The following is a 15,654-nucleotide window of genomic DNA, read 5'->3' on the forward strand; positions in this document are numbered from 1 at the left end:
CAGGTTCATGTTGTGCAGTTCTACATTTATTGGTTTTTCATTGCTGGGTGACAAATTACTCCAAGCTTAGTGGCTTAAAACAACACACATTTATTGTATCATATTTCTGTGTGTCATGAATCTTAAGCACAGGTTAGTTAAGGGACCAGTTTCTTAAAACACCGCAGCCAACATCGCAGGTGCAGGTCCTCTTCCAAGCTCATTAGCATCATTTAAAAATAAACCAGACTTAAAGAAACTATTCAAAGAGAGTATTGTAGTGGGCAGAATACACCAATCTCAGGATCTAACATTGTCTCAGAATAAAACGGGAGAAGGCTTTTTTATAGAGATGGGAGGACAGAGCTGGCAGGAGCTGTGTGGGAGAAAGGAATAGGTGGTGGTGTTAGCCTGGGGCTTTAACAGATGGTGTTGCTTTCGGTGGTTGGCTCATTCCTGAGATGAACTGCTAAGGGGCGCAGGCAGTGTTCTGCACCTTAGTGCTTGCCTAGTCTTGGGGGCAAGACAATCTCAGGATTGCTGGAAAGTGTGGACAGAATAAAAGATGGCAAATAAGAACTAAAGAAGGTAGAAAAAGGGTAAGACTATTTGTAATGAAAGTGGGATGTGGAAGCTAATAATATTTCATGAGCTTTTTAGAAGTTCCTGCGAAATAGTGATGTGAACTAAGGAAATTATTTAGGGATTTGGGGCCAAACCTAAACATGTAGGTATGAAAAATATACGCCCATGAATAAAGTGCTGTGACTGACATGATTTCACCAGAGGATGGAAATTGGAGATATTAAGAAAACATGAAAAGCTTTGAGGGTTCAGACATTAACTAACGCTGAATTCTAGACTTTGTCATTTGAGCTTTACAACACACCAATCATTATAATGATTTGAACTCTGAAGTATCTTCTCTAAGAATGCAATGATTCATTTGAAATTGTTCTCTTTAAAATTTGTACAGTGATAAGCTGTTCACTGACTATGTAAATTCTCTATGGTATAATCTAACTTTCTTCATCTCTTTCACCCAAATACCTGGATATGGGCTGATTTTAGGAAAGAATTATGAAGCAGTACAATATTGTCTTCGAATCACTCACTAGCTGATTGTCTTTCTTGCTTTTTCAGCAAACCTTGGTAAAAGGTCATTGATTTTAAAAAAACTTAAGGTGGCATGTTATCTATAGTCTCAGTACACACATAAATGGTACCATCATCTTATTTTACAATATGACATTTAATGAACATGCACAATCTAATTTTTTCACACATTTAAGTTGACAGCACATCCTGCATACATTGTGTTAGATGATGTTAGTACACTGTTTATTCAAGACAGTGGAGCAAAAATAACTCTTATCTTTATGTTGTAAGCCAAAATGGAAAAGTATAGTTTCCAGAATTTAAGAGGCATTTCTCAGTGGAAAGGAAAATTAGGTTGTTTTTTTTTTTTTTGGTATTGTCAGTTTTTTCAGATAAAAGAATTCATTGAAATTGTCGGCAATCATCTGAGTCATGTATTTTCATAAGCATGTGAACATTAAAGTTTTAATGTACATCTGGAAACCGGAGGGATTGTCTTGGTAAGTGGTGTGATCTGGGGGGATTTACTTCTGAACAAAATGGTGGCAGTTTGGGAAGGAGACAGTCCTATTCCAATTTGCTTCACGTCATCATTTTCCTTAGGCTAGCATGTTGAATTCTGAAAAGAAAAGAAGCATTTCTCAGCATGCATAAACACAGAAGATATTGTACGAGTTCCTTTGGAATACTAATTCAAATTGCAATCTTTTAGAATGAAGAAAATGGATATAACTTTCTGTTGGGAAAACAAGAAACATAATCTTTAGAGTTCATCACAAACAGGATGAATACATTCTTCCTTGCTGTCCAAGCATATGGAATTCTAATTTTGTTCAAAACTAATGTAGCAATCTCTGGGAAAGATAGCTTTTTTCTTAATACTCCTGAAGGTTGGGGATCATTATTTAACCTACCTATGGCCAATGAAACATACAGGGAAATCCAGTGGGAAAGTTCAGGGATAGCCTTTGGCAAATTCTAACAGAGACAGATGCTAGAGAATTCTTTACTGGCCCCAATCCTTTTCCTTTCTTTCCACCTTGTAACTGATCAATTGTCTGGAATTAAAACAGCTATCTTGTGATCCTGAGTTGAAAATCTTATTAATTAAAAAATCAACAACTATTATGGTCCAGATGGAATCTGGAAAATGCTTAGTTTCTTGGTAATATTAATAAGTGATTAACTCTCAACTTTCAGACCCCTTAGTAAATATCATCTGTACCAATAATAGCTCTTTTCAGTTGGCTGCTGTTGCTTCCAGCTGAATGTGTGTCACTGATGCAGCAGTTCGAGGGGAACTGGGAAGGAATCCTAACCAACTGGCTGACACAGAGATAATAGGGCTTTAGCCCATGGACAGGTCAGTACTGAACAGCAATTAGATGTTGAGAAAGAAGGCAGAAGCCTGTGTCCACAAAGGAGTGAGTCAAAATGAGAAGTGTGTTCAGGAGATTTTGTGTATCAGGTACAGGAGTTCCAACCTTGAGTAAAATGGAAGTTTATAAGAAACTATCCAATTCTTCAAACATTATTGTTGTCTTTACAGTAGCTGAGAAATTATTTAAAAAACACATAAATTTCATGTGTGAGCATATATAATCCTGATTTCCTATAACTGAAACTAACTTGGCTGGTGGAATAATTTTGGTAATTCATGGTAAACTCAGGCACATCTTGCTTATACTCACTCTCTCTTGGGTCCCTGGTAAAGGAATCAGCATTCGCATCTTTCAGGGTGACATGTGTGTTGCCAGAAGGCCTGCAGCGCTGCGTGGTGTGATTGCTGATCTGCGTGCCCGTCTGCGGCTCTGTTCTTCCCTTGCTAGACCTGCTCAGATCTAAGTCATCCTGAAATGCATCGGCAGGTCTTCCTCTGTCCCTGTGGCATTAGCTGCTTATAACCCTCACTTCTGGGCAACATCTAGTGGTTCAGAAACCTGTAAATTATCCTCTTGTGAATGTTGAAGGGTCTTTTTTTCAGTTTTTTTTCCATCTCTTTATATACCCCTTTTAGTGTTCACAGTTTTCCCTACACTTCTTAAGCAAATGGTTCTAACAGTTGAAATGTAGCTTTTAAGATCTTGTTCCAGCAATTTTCAGGAAGTTTATTGTAGGGTCCAAAAATAAATAATTTATTTTTTTTTATTTTCCTTGCCTTAAACCTAGTGCTTATATAATTACTGCTTTTTAAATTTTGTTGACAGAGAGGGATAACATACATTGAAAAAAACACATAGCTTAATATTTACCAGGCACTTCACTCTTCATGGACTACCTCATTGCCCGAATGAGGAACGAAGTTCTTGAACTTGGGCAAAGGGAAGAAAATAAAAATGGCTTTAGTATATATCAAAATAAAAATGTGTAATCATATTCATAAAAATAATCCACTTTACTGAATCTGTCAACTTAAGGACATATGTCCCCAAACCTTCTGCCTGTGCTTTTATCAATATAGTATGGGCTGAATTCTGTTCCCCCCACATTCATACATGGAAATCCTAACCCTCAGTGTTGCAGTATTTAGAGATGGGGCTTTGGGGAGGCAGTTTAGTTGAGATGAGATCATGAGGGTGGGGCTCTTATGGTGGAATTAGTGCTCTTAGAGGAGACATCAGAGACCAGCTATCCTTCCTCCCTCCCTCTCTCACCCTTCTTCCCTCTCTAAACCTCGCTTTTTCACTCTCTCTGTCATATAAGGGCACAGGAAGGAGGTGGGTATCTGCAAGCTAGAAATCTCCCCAGAAACCAACCTTGCGGCATCCTGATCTCAGGCTTGCAGTGACCGGAGATTTGAGAATGTGAGTGTCCATTTTTGCAGCTGCACGGCCTGTGGTGGTGTGTCCTGGCAGCCCAGGCTCAGTGAGACAGAAGACCCCCCCCGCCCCGTGAATGGCGCCCCCTTGTGCCCAGTCAGGCCCTCAGTCTCAGGAGCAGGCCTCGCTCTTTTGCACGCCAGTTTCTCCTCTGCTGGATCATTCTAATCAGAATACAGATTTAAAAGAGCATTCATTTATATCAAACCACTCTTTGGCTTCTGCCCGATTTCTTGACTCTTATTTGCTATATTTGAAAGCCAAGCTCACTGGAAGACATCTGTATTTGCTCATTCTACCTTCCATTTTCTCCCCAGCCCACTCTAGTCAAGAGTTTGTCTCTACCACTGTTCTGAACAGCTCATGGCAAGTCAGTGGTAACCCACAGATGGCAAGGTCTGACGTTGCTCCACTCCTCAGCAGTGTCTGGAGACAACTGATCACTCCCTGTGTTAAAACAAAGAGACAATTAAAAAAAAATGTTTCTTACCTCAGTTACCAGGATGTCATATGCTCATGTTTTTTCCTCAACTTTTGACCATTCCTCCTCAGTCTCTTTTGCTGGATTCTGTTTTTGTTCTTTCCTTCAAAATGGTGCAATGCCCCAGACTTCTGCAAATGAAGTATTTTCTCCTCTTAAGTCCAGATCTTCACTGGGTGATCCCTCATAGCTCCACCACTTTAAATATTTCTCCCCTGAGCTAATCATTCATATATCAAGCCATTTATTGCACATCATGACTTCGATCTATAATAAGCAGTCAAAAGTTACCATGCATAAAATTCAACACTTGTTTCTACCTACAAAGCCCTCTTAGTAAGTGGAGCCACAAGTTTTTCTAGAAAAAATTGCATGATGCTATTTTAAACTCCTTTCTTACTCTCTCTCATAAACTATATCCAATCTGTCATCATATCAGGTCTGCAGTACATTTACAACATATCTGAAACCAACCATGTCTTACTTCTTCTTTCAGTACCATCCCATCCTAAACCAACATGTTTGCTTTCCTAGAATGAATCAATAACCTTCTAATTGATCTTCTTGCCTCCACTTTTAGCTTTCTTTGATCTTTTCTCTACAGGCTGTAGAGATCCACTTAAAATCAGTCTGATGCAGAATCGACCAAAATGTTTTTGTCATGCTAGAAATAATATCCTTATCAAGACCTATGAGTCCCAACATGACCCAATCCATGGGTAATGTGTCTCATTTCATCTTCCATAATTATTTCTTGCTTTATGGTATCCAAAACACTGCACTCACTATTAATTATTGAATGAGTTAAGCTCCTATCCCTGTAACATTCTGTTCCCATCAAACTAGAAACTAACTCATTCCTGACTTCGTTTGTATCACTGCTTGAAAGTCTCCTCAAAAAGGACTTTTCTCTCATCATTTTATCTCAAGCAGCACTTCCTAGACTTTTCAATTCTCTTATCTTTTAAACTCTTCATGTAACTATATGTGGTAGAGTTATATAAAGAATATATATATAATATGTATATAAAATGTTCTCTTTGTCCCCTACTTCTCCATTTTTAAGTAAGATACATGAGGACATGAATGTCACCAGTTATTTTACTGGAAAACAATGGCTACACACATTGTACATCTTGATTAATATTGCCAAATTCCTCTATGTATAGGTTGGAACCATTTTATTTGCACTATAAATGCAAGACTGAGCTTTGCAGCCTCCCCTCCTTGATGTTATGGATCACTCTTTGCTAAACTGATAAATGAAAAAAGATCTCTCCTGTGAGTTACATTAAACATTTTCATAGGTTTAGATGTGTTTCTATTTCCTTTCTTTGTCCAAGTTTCTATTTTATTATTGGCCTTTTCCTGTTTGAATGAAAGTCTTTAACTTTTTTAAAAAGCTGTAAATATTTTATTCTTGATGCTTAAAAATTAAATTTTTGGATCAACTACTTAAAGGTGTAATGTATAAAATAAAATTAAATATTGAAAGTGTGTAGGTTAGTGAGTTTTGATGAAAGTATACATCTGAGTAACCAAGTCTGTAATCAAAGTATGAAACATTATTACTTCCTCAAAATATAGTTGCTTTAGACAGGTCAGTGTGCTGTAACAAAAATACCATCAACTGGGTAGGTTCAAAAATAAATATCAAGTTCTCACAGTTCTGGAGGCTGGGAAATCTGAGATCAAGATGGGCAGTGTGACTGGGGTCTGGTGAGGACCCTCTTCCAGGTTGCAGACAGCTGTCCTCTCACTGTGTTTCATACAGTAAAGAGAGGGCACCTGTCCCCTCCTCTTCTTTTAAGGGCATTAATCCCATAACGGACTCCAGGCTCATGACCTCATGGAAACCAAACCACCTCCCAAAGGCCCACCTCCAAACAACATCATGATTGGGGTTCATGTTTCAACATAGGAATTTTGTGGGGACACAAACACTCAGTCCATAACAGTACACTTATGCTACAATCCCAAGAGTGGTCACAGAAGCTTTATTTGTAATATCTAAAAACTAGGGTAAAATACAACTCGAATGTTCAGTATACAAATTGTCAACGAATCCATATATTGATTTTTCCCTTAGCTGTTCATCTCATTTTCCTGCTTATTTGCAAGTTTCTTAATTTTCATTGTGTATGGACCTTGGGTCAAAAATAGTAGATATTGAAACAGTTGATCAGAGTTTATGGTCCAACATTTTGAGCAAATCAGTGTTTAACATTTTCTGATGGATATGTGTGTGGACTGGGGAGTCTGCTCTGATTTAAGGCAGTTTTTAGGTCCTAGATGACTAGGGTTGTGTGGATAGTTAAATCTTTCTCTGGTCTCCCTTCTTTGTAGATGCAGAAGGTGCCATAGATATGTGGAGGGTTTATCACTCTGAGACAGGACTTTTTTTTTTATATATAAGCCTGTGTCCTCCATTGTCTCATTTTTCTTGCTGGTGGCTTGAATAGATAAAGGTGAGCATGGGGTTCTCAGCATAAAGTTCCATGACTCACCACATGGAGAAGAGCCAGTCAGTAGCAGGAGCCGGTAGATGACTGAGAGAAAACTCATCTATTTACTCTCCTCCATTTTTGGCTTCACTTGTTCCATGTCCTAGCCTTTTCTAATACACTTGAAACATATGATGTTGGTAGTTGTTTTAATGTTTCTAATATGAAAGGAGAACAAAGAGAACGTGTTTCTCTATTTGCAAATTGATACAGCATGCTTTAGTGTTAGGTATTTATGTTATATGTGGAGACTTTTACATAGAAATTTTTAACTTTATGAAACACTGTACTAGAAAAAAATTGAAACTAACAATATTCTGATAAAAGTAGCATATTGTGTAGTCTCCATGTGTTCATGCTTTTCACATCTTTCTGTAATTGATTCATTGTTTCATACTGTTCTGTTTGAAAAAACTGCTTGCTATGATTTCTATTCTCTTAAATATGTTGAGATGTTTTTTGTGATCTTACATATGATCCCTTCCTGGAGAACATTCCATGTGGACTTGAAAAGAACGTGTTTTCTGCTGTTTTTCAGTAGAAAGTCTCATTGATACCCACTAAGTCCAATTGCTTTACTGCGTCATTTGAGGCCACTTTAATCACAAAAGTAAAACTGGCCGGGGGGAGATGGAAGAGCAGTCCAGAGGAAGTTGTTGCCTCTGAGATGTGCAGCTAAGTGTCTTGTGACAAGCAGGAGGTCACTTTTGCAGGAGGCTCAGCTGTCTGCCAGAAGATCTGTGCACACAGTGGTGGAGATCAAAGATGAGCTTTCATCCGTTAGGCGTTTCTGCATTTGTTAACAGATATAACAAGATCAGCATTCAGAGAGTACTATCTCTAGCTTTTTGTCTGCCTTCCCAATCTGAAACTAGTTATTTTGACCAGTTATAGTTACTTGGGATAGGACAGGGAAGGGAGTTCTGGGAAATGTAGCTCTCATTCAGTTGATAGTAGAATAATTCAGTCTAGAGATTGCTTGTTGTTACATAACACATCATTCAGAATCAGTTTTCTTATTAAACTATATGCAGATGAATCCTTGTATCAATACTTAATAAATCAAATAAAATCAGCATCTCCAAAGACATCATAGCTGCTAGACCATCCATTAAAATAAAAAGAAATGCTAAGAGGGAAGACAGACCTTTTGGAAAGTAAAAATATATTAGCCAAATTACATATAACAATAATTGCAGTGCTGAAAAATAAAATGAAAGAAATCTTCCTGAAAGCAACACCCAAAACCAGAAGATCAACAATTAGATGAAAGGGTTCAAATAATTTGAGAATAAATTCTGTGTTAATCATAATTTCAACAAGAAAGAAAAAATCAGATAGTAGGAAAGAAAGAAATGAATAATAGAAAACATTATCTAGAATGTGAGAAGTTCTTAAGAAGTTTTGATTTCTGTCTCAGTAAAAGAGTAACATAGTAATGAGATTTTTCATGAATGTTAGGAATACAGGAAAAATATTCTAAAATTTTGCATAGAGTTAAAAAAAATTGTATACAGTGGAAAAGAATTAACATTCACATCTGTCCTCTAAATAACAATGTTTGTGGATTGTGCCTTTTAAATTCTAAGGGAAAATGAATTTTACTCTAGAAATCCTATTCCAAGCCCCCAATTTTATGACATTTCAAGGTAAAATAGGGATAGTTTCCAACACCTGAGCTCAAAAAGTACCTCCACTCGACTGTTTCTTAGTAGCTGACGTGAGATTGGATTAAGCAAAGTGAGGAGAAAGATAAGAAAGTGCATAGCTATAAGTTCCGTGAAAAACTAGACCCAACACGGGAGAAAGGTGGAGGAAGTCCTAAATTTACTGCTTTCCAGACTACAATGACAAAGGTTGCCAAGAGAGAAATATCCAGATTTAGAAGAAAAATAAGTGCTATATATTAAATGTGTTTGGTCTTGGGAGGTATATATGTGAATCTGTTAATATTATTTAATAAATAAATAAGCAGATATTATCCCCCTTGACTGAGCAGTAAAGGATTTAAGTAGGCAGATTAAGCATGACAATGATTAGATTGGAAGTCGCTTGTAACATTGTCCACCCCACGTTTCTTTCCAGTAACTGCAGGCTTCTCTCACCCACTGAAAGTTCCATACCATCAGCATTTTCAAATGACATTTCACCCATGTTAAAAAAATATCTTATTTAATCCTATGTTAATACCCTACTCATGCCCTTAAGCTTTCTCTGTATTTTCTCTGTCTCTCTGTCTCTGTCTCTTTGTCTCTGTATCTCTTCTCACTTTCAGGATTATGTGTTGAAATCAGAATGTCTTCCTTCACGTAATTAATGTGCTACTTGGATGTGACTTGAAATCACCCAGCTTTGTTATGTCACCGGTGACTCCCTTGTTGCCACTTACAATAGAAATATTTCAATCTTGATCTTTCTGTAACATTATAAATTCTTGACTACTCCTTTCCTCAAATGATTCTTTCCCTTGATTTCCATAACAACAACAGCAACAAAAAGCCCTGATTTTCCTGGATGTTCAGATTACCAGGGTAGGCCGTGTAGTAAATACTTGGGAGAGGAGGCTCTGAGGCCAAACCAGGTTGGGTCCTGTCTCCATCATTTGCAGCCTGGTGCTGTGGGACTTTAGGGAATTCAGTTAATTTCTTTGTTCTTCAATTGCCTCAACAATGTAATGGAGATAATAGTTGTTCCAACCTGGTAGAGAAAGTTTCAACTGATTAATACATGCAAGCTATTTGATCATTTGCACTCAAATAAATGTTAAGGCTTCATTCCTCTGTGTGTGTGGCCTCTGGAGTCTCTGGTTAGTGCCAGCTGGAACAGGTACTTTTCAGCTTGTGGAATGTTAAGTCTAGGAAAGAAAGAATATAGCACCTTACAGTTATCAACTTTTGGATGATTTATTCTCTGATATTCTAAATAGGCCTGATATGATCTGACTCCAGTTCACTGTATCCCAAACATCAAATGTCCTTAGTTTCATATGATTAGGTAAGAATGTAGGTAGACAGATCACATTGTTTTTCCCATTCTTAATGTGAAACACTTCTTCAGAGTAGGGCTGTAAATGCCTACATATTTATAATCACATTTGCTTAATATTTAGATCATTTTTCTGGGATAGAATGAACTGAGGAATCCATTATACAGAGTCAGGTAATTGAAATTCATATAGCTTTAATTAAAAATTTCTGAGTCAATTTCTAATTCTATTTTGATGTTAGAACTTTGACTGGTTATAGGTGTTCAACCTCAGTAGTATTATTAGTCTGACTGTAGCTTCCTGATGATGTCTCTGAGATTTCCTTTCTTGCAAACCTGCTCATATCTTTAATAGCAGTTTCCTTTTTCCCTGTGGTGTCTTTTCTCTTGTCAGTCCATTCACTCTGTTAGTTACCATGTTCTCTTCTAAAGGAACTTCAGTTATTAGCTGGCGCTTGGACTGCTGATGGCCTTCCCAATTTGCTGCCCAGTTAAAGACTCAGTTCTTCAAACTCATTACAGTATTTCCATGTCCTACAGTTAGTTTCACAAATTGGATAAGCAGAAGATGAGTATGTGGATTTCAAGGTGCAGCCTTAAAAGAAGTGCCGTGTTCTGATTTCTCCCTCCTGCAATCTGGGACTTGGTGTGATGTATCTCTAGTGCTCTCTTGAAGCACGAGAAAGAGAGCCATGATTTATTGAGATGATCATGTGACTTTTATCCTAGTTATATAGCATGTTAGATTAGTTGATATTTGATATGGAGTCAACATTTCATTTCTCTGATAAGTGCCACTTTCTTGTATGTATGTGTGTGTGTATATATATCCATATCCTGTTTTATATGTCATTGGATTTGGTTTGGTGACATTTTATTGAGTTTTTTTTTTTTGTGTCTGTATTAATAACAGAATTTAGTTTGTAGTTTTCTTGTGATGTGTTTTTCTGGTTTTAGTACCAGAGTAATACTAGCCTCACAGAATGGGTTGGAAAATGATATTTCCTCTTCTTTTATTTATTTATTTATTTATTTATTTTTTTGATAAGAGTGTGTGAAGAAATACTGTTTTGTTTGTTTGTTTGTTTTCCTTTAAATGCTTGATAGAATTTACCATTGAAGCCATCTGGACCTGGGCTTTTCTGTGGGAAATATTTTTACTACTAATTCAATCTCTATGTTTGTTATAAGTCTATTCAGATTTTCTATTTCTTCTTGAATCAATTTTGGTAGGGTGTATTTTTCTAGGAACTTATCTATTTCATCAAAGCTATGTAATTTTTTGGCCTACAGTTATTCAAAGTAGTAGTATGTAATCATTTTTGTTTCTCTAAGGTCGAAAATAATGTCTGCTGTTACCAACTTCTGAATTCCTTGAGATGTTTCTTTTTTCTTAATATAAACATTTCGAGCTACAAAGTACTGCCTTACTTGCACCCAGTAAGATTGTATCTACTATGTTTTCATTTTTGTTCTCCTGAATGTATTTTTCATTTCCTTTGTGATTTTGTTTTAACCCGTTGTTTATTTAGAAGTGTGTGTTGTTTCATTCCCACCTATTTGTGTATTCCAAAATTTCTTCATTGATTTCTGATTTCACTTAATAATGTTCAGAAGACAAACATGCAGGATCATATAACTTTCACATTAATTGAAGATTGTTCTGTCGCCTACTAGATGGTCTGTTATATAGAATGTTCCCTGTGAGGAGGATATGTAGTCTGCTGTTGTGAGGTAGAGGCTCTGTGGATGCTTGTTAGTTCTGGCTGTTCTGTGATGTTTTTAAAGTCTTCTATTTTCTATTTGATCCTTTGACTGATGGTTCTATCCATTATTTAAAGAGGAGTGTTGAAGTCTCTGACTTTATGATTGAATTGAATTATTTCTCCCTTGAGTGCTGTCAGTTTTTGCTTTGTGCCTTCTGAGGCTCTGTTGTTGGGAAACCATGTGTTTATTGAGTTGTGTCTTTCTTGGAGATTGACTGTTTTATCATTTGAAAACACTCTCTAACCTGTAATAGCATTTTTAGTTTTAAAGTCTGTTTTATCCGATACGAGTATATCCCCTTGAGCTTTCATATGTTTGCTGTTTGTATGCTATCTCCTTTCCCATTCTTTTACTTTCAACCAATTTGTAACATAGCATTTAAAGTGTGTCTCCAATAGACACATGGAGATAAGTCTTGTCTTTAATCCTCTCTGACAAATTCTACATTTTGTTTGCATTGTTCAAACCATTCGCATTTAATAATCCTATTGATGTTAGATTTATGGCTGCCATGTTAATTTTGCTTTCCACATGTCTCATGTTTATCCCATCTCTGATCTTTCTTTACTCATTTCTTTTCCATTATATGAATGTTTTCTAATGTAGCATTTAACTTTGTGAAGGATTTTTTCACTATGTTTTTTAAGCTTTTTTCTTTGTGGTTCCTCTATGGCTTACCATATATATCTTATTGTTTAGTGTATGTCAAATTTATACTAACTTAATTCCAGTGTGGTGTAGAAAAGTTATTCTTACACAACTCTTTTACCTCTTCACCCTTTTTATTCTATTATATTATTATACATATATCTGCTACAAATGCAAATATATGTTTTTATAATACCACTTTATATAATATTGTCTTTTTAAAAAGTTGAGAAAATCAAGGAGAGCAAGTGCATAACTTTATTTGCTAAATACATAATTTTCTTTATTCTTGTTGATTCATGCCATCTTGTGTCATTTTCTTACTCCAAGATGACTTTGCCTCCACTGTATTATTTGTGATATATTTTTTCATCAAATATATTACATTTTTGTATACGTTATAGGTTCAACAATACAATTATCTCTTTCTATTTATTTTATTTTATACAGTTACTTTTTAAATCACTCCAGAGAGGAAATAAGAAAAAGTATGCATTTATATTTCCTTTTATGATGACATAATTACTGTTTCTGGTTATCTTTTTTTAACTATTGTTGCAAATTATTGCGTAAGGTCATGTGTTTTTACCCTAAAGAATATCTTTTAATATTTTTAACAGGTGGGTGTGCTGGCAACAAATTGTATCAGTTTTTGTTTATGTGGGATTGTTTTTACTTCATTCTCATTTTTGAAAGGTAGTTTAACTGATTATGTTTTATAAATAACAAGCTTAAAAAATAGAATTTTTAATATGTTGCCTCATTCTCTTCTCACTTGCATTGTTTCTGAGGGGAAGTCAGCTGTTACTCTTACTGAGGTTTTCTTGTGCAAGGAGAACTGTTTTCCTCTTGCTGCTTTCATGATTTTCACTTTTGCTTTGATTTTCAGCATTTTTACTATAGTGCGGCTAGATATGGATCTCTTTACATTTGTTCTACTTGTGGTTAGTTGAATATCTTTGATACATAGATTAATATTTTTCATCAAATTTTTGAAGTTTTCATTCATTATTTCTACAAGCATTTCTTCTGCTCCTTTCTCTCCTCTCATTTTGGTATTTCCATTACACATACTTTGGTGTATTTAATGATGTCACATTTTTCTGGGGCACTGTTCATTTTTTCTTTTTTTGTGTGTGTTTGTGTTCTTTGGAATGTGTCCATTCATCTGTCTTCAAGTTTGTTGATTTCTTGGGGGGGAGGGGCAGGGTAAATCTACTGTTGATCTCCTCTAGTAGACTTTTCATCTCATTTAGTATATTTTTCTAGTGTAATTTTCATTTTTAAATGATATTTGACTTTTTATTGATATTCTCTATTTTATGAGATGGTCATCATACTTTATTTACTTAAGCATGGTTTTCTGTAGTTCTTTGAACATATTTATAATTGATTATTTAAGGTATTTGTCTATTAATTATAACATCAGAGCCTTTTCATAGGCAGCTTCTACTCCTGTTTTTTTTCTCCTGTATATGGATTATAATTTCCTGTTCCTTTGCACATTCTGTTTTTTTTTTGGTTTTTTTTTTTTTTTTTTGCTGAAAATTAAACATTTAAGATAATGTAGCAATTTTGGATACTGAAACACACACCCCAGTGTTTTAATTGTTTGTTTGGTTGGTTGGTTAGTTTAGTGACTTGGCTGGACATTTTTAAGTGAGTTCTGTTTCCTCTGCATTTTGAAGCCTTTGTTGTCTGTCTTCAGAGGATATAGCCATGGCTTGCACACAGTCACCCAAGGATTGCATTGAACTTATCAGGGCTCACATTACTGTCTTTTTTTCTCAATCTCTATTAAACACTTTGCTGCTGTTGACATTGTACTAAGCTGTTTGTCTCCACTGACTTTCAGCTCATCACTGTTTTTCTTTAGTAATCTTCTCCAATTAAATCCAAAATCTTTGCAGGGGCTAGTTTTTGAGTCCATCCTTTGTGGTTTGTTATAATTTTCAGAATGGCTCTTCTTTCTCTTTTTCTCCAAATTTTATTGAGATATTATTGACATATAACTTATGTAAGCTTAAGAGGTATAAACATAATAATCTTATATACATATTTATAGTACTGTGAAATGATTACCATAATAAGATTGGTTAACATCCTTCACCTCACATAATTGCCTTTTTTGTGGTAAAACATTTAAAATCTACTCTCTTAACAATGTTTAGATATATAATACTGCATTATTTATTATAGTCATAATGCTGTGCATTCGATATCCAGAATGTATTCATCTTATAGTTGGAAGAATACATTTGTATCTTTCAACCAACATCTCCCCATTTCTCCTACCCCCAGCATCTAGGAACAACCATTCTACTCTGTTTCTGTGAGTTCAGATTTTTCAGATTCCAGAAGAAATGATAACAATAGTATTTGTCTTTCTTTGTCTGATTAATTTCACTTAGCTTAATGCCCTCAGTGTCCACCCATGTTGCCGCAGAAGACAGGATTTCTTTCTTTTTTATGGCTGAATAATGTTTGTGTGTGTGTGTGTGTGTGTATTACCATTCCTGAGTACCTTTCTTGAATTATTTTCTCCTGAATGTTTTTGTCTGGTTATTCTCTGGTAAACTGCCTTAATTTAGCCCTTTGCTCTTGTTTGACTAACAGCATCCTCTTAATTACTTGTTACCAACATCTCCATTATTTAGGAGAGCACTCTTAGGTTTCAACTTCCTCTCACTCTTTTCTCCATAAAGTCATTTCCTTTGTGGACAGCACTGGATCTCTCTGTTTTGGTTTTGGTGCAGGTTCTGTTTTGCTGTGTTTTTTTGCTTTGTTTCCTTTGTGTCTGAGCCAAATGCTTGAGTCCCTGCTCTGAAGTTGAGTATGGCATTGGAGGCTTACTTCTGTCAGATGGACACCTCTACTTGATGAGCAGGGTGCTAGTGGGGATAGTAGCCTCTGGTCTTCTTAGACTGTTTCTCCAAGTGTGAGATCTCTGCCCTATGAGTGAATACAGCTCGTCAATCAAGGCCCCAGATGTCTTGCTGTGCCTGAGGTAAAGCTTCAAACTATGAATGAGTGGCAGGTAGAAGGTGGGAGTTCTAGCATCTCAGTTATAATTACCTGGAATATAGCTTCTGCAACTCAAGATGAAGAATAATGAGATATGGTAGTAGTTTGTTTCTCCCAAAAAGATACCATAAACCTTGACTGGACCTGAGGAGACTCTAAGCACATCTTCTTGCCAACATGTGCTTTGAATGGAGCTTCTGTTCCACTGGTTGGTGGGGGAAGGGGAGTGGGACCAGCTCATAGCTCAAGTGCCACTGAGGCTCACTATTCTCACCGAGACTTCCTAGGCTGTCTTGAATAAATGTGTATTCATTTACTCTATGCCTTTAGGATGCTTTCCAGAGCCTTT

The sequence above is a fragment of the Camelus dromedarius genome, chromosome 10 (genome assembly GCF_036321535.1).
Source record: "Camelus dromedarius isolate mCamDro1 chromosome 10, mCamDro1.pat, whole genome shotgun sequence".
In the NCBI taxonomy this organism is placed as follows: Eukaryota; Metazoa; Chordata; class Mammalia; order Artiodactyla; family Camelidae; genus Camelus; species Camelus dromedarius.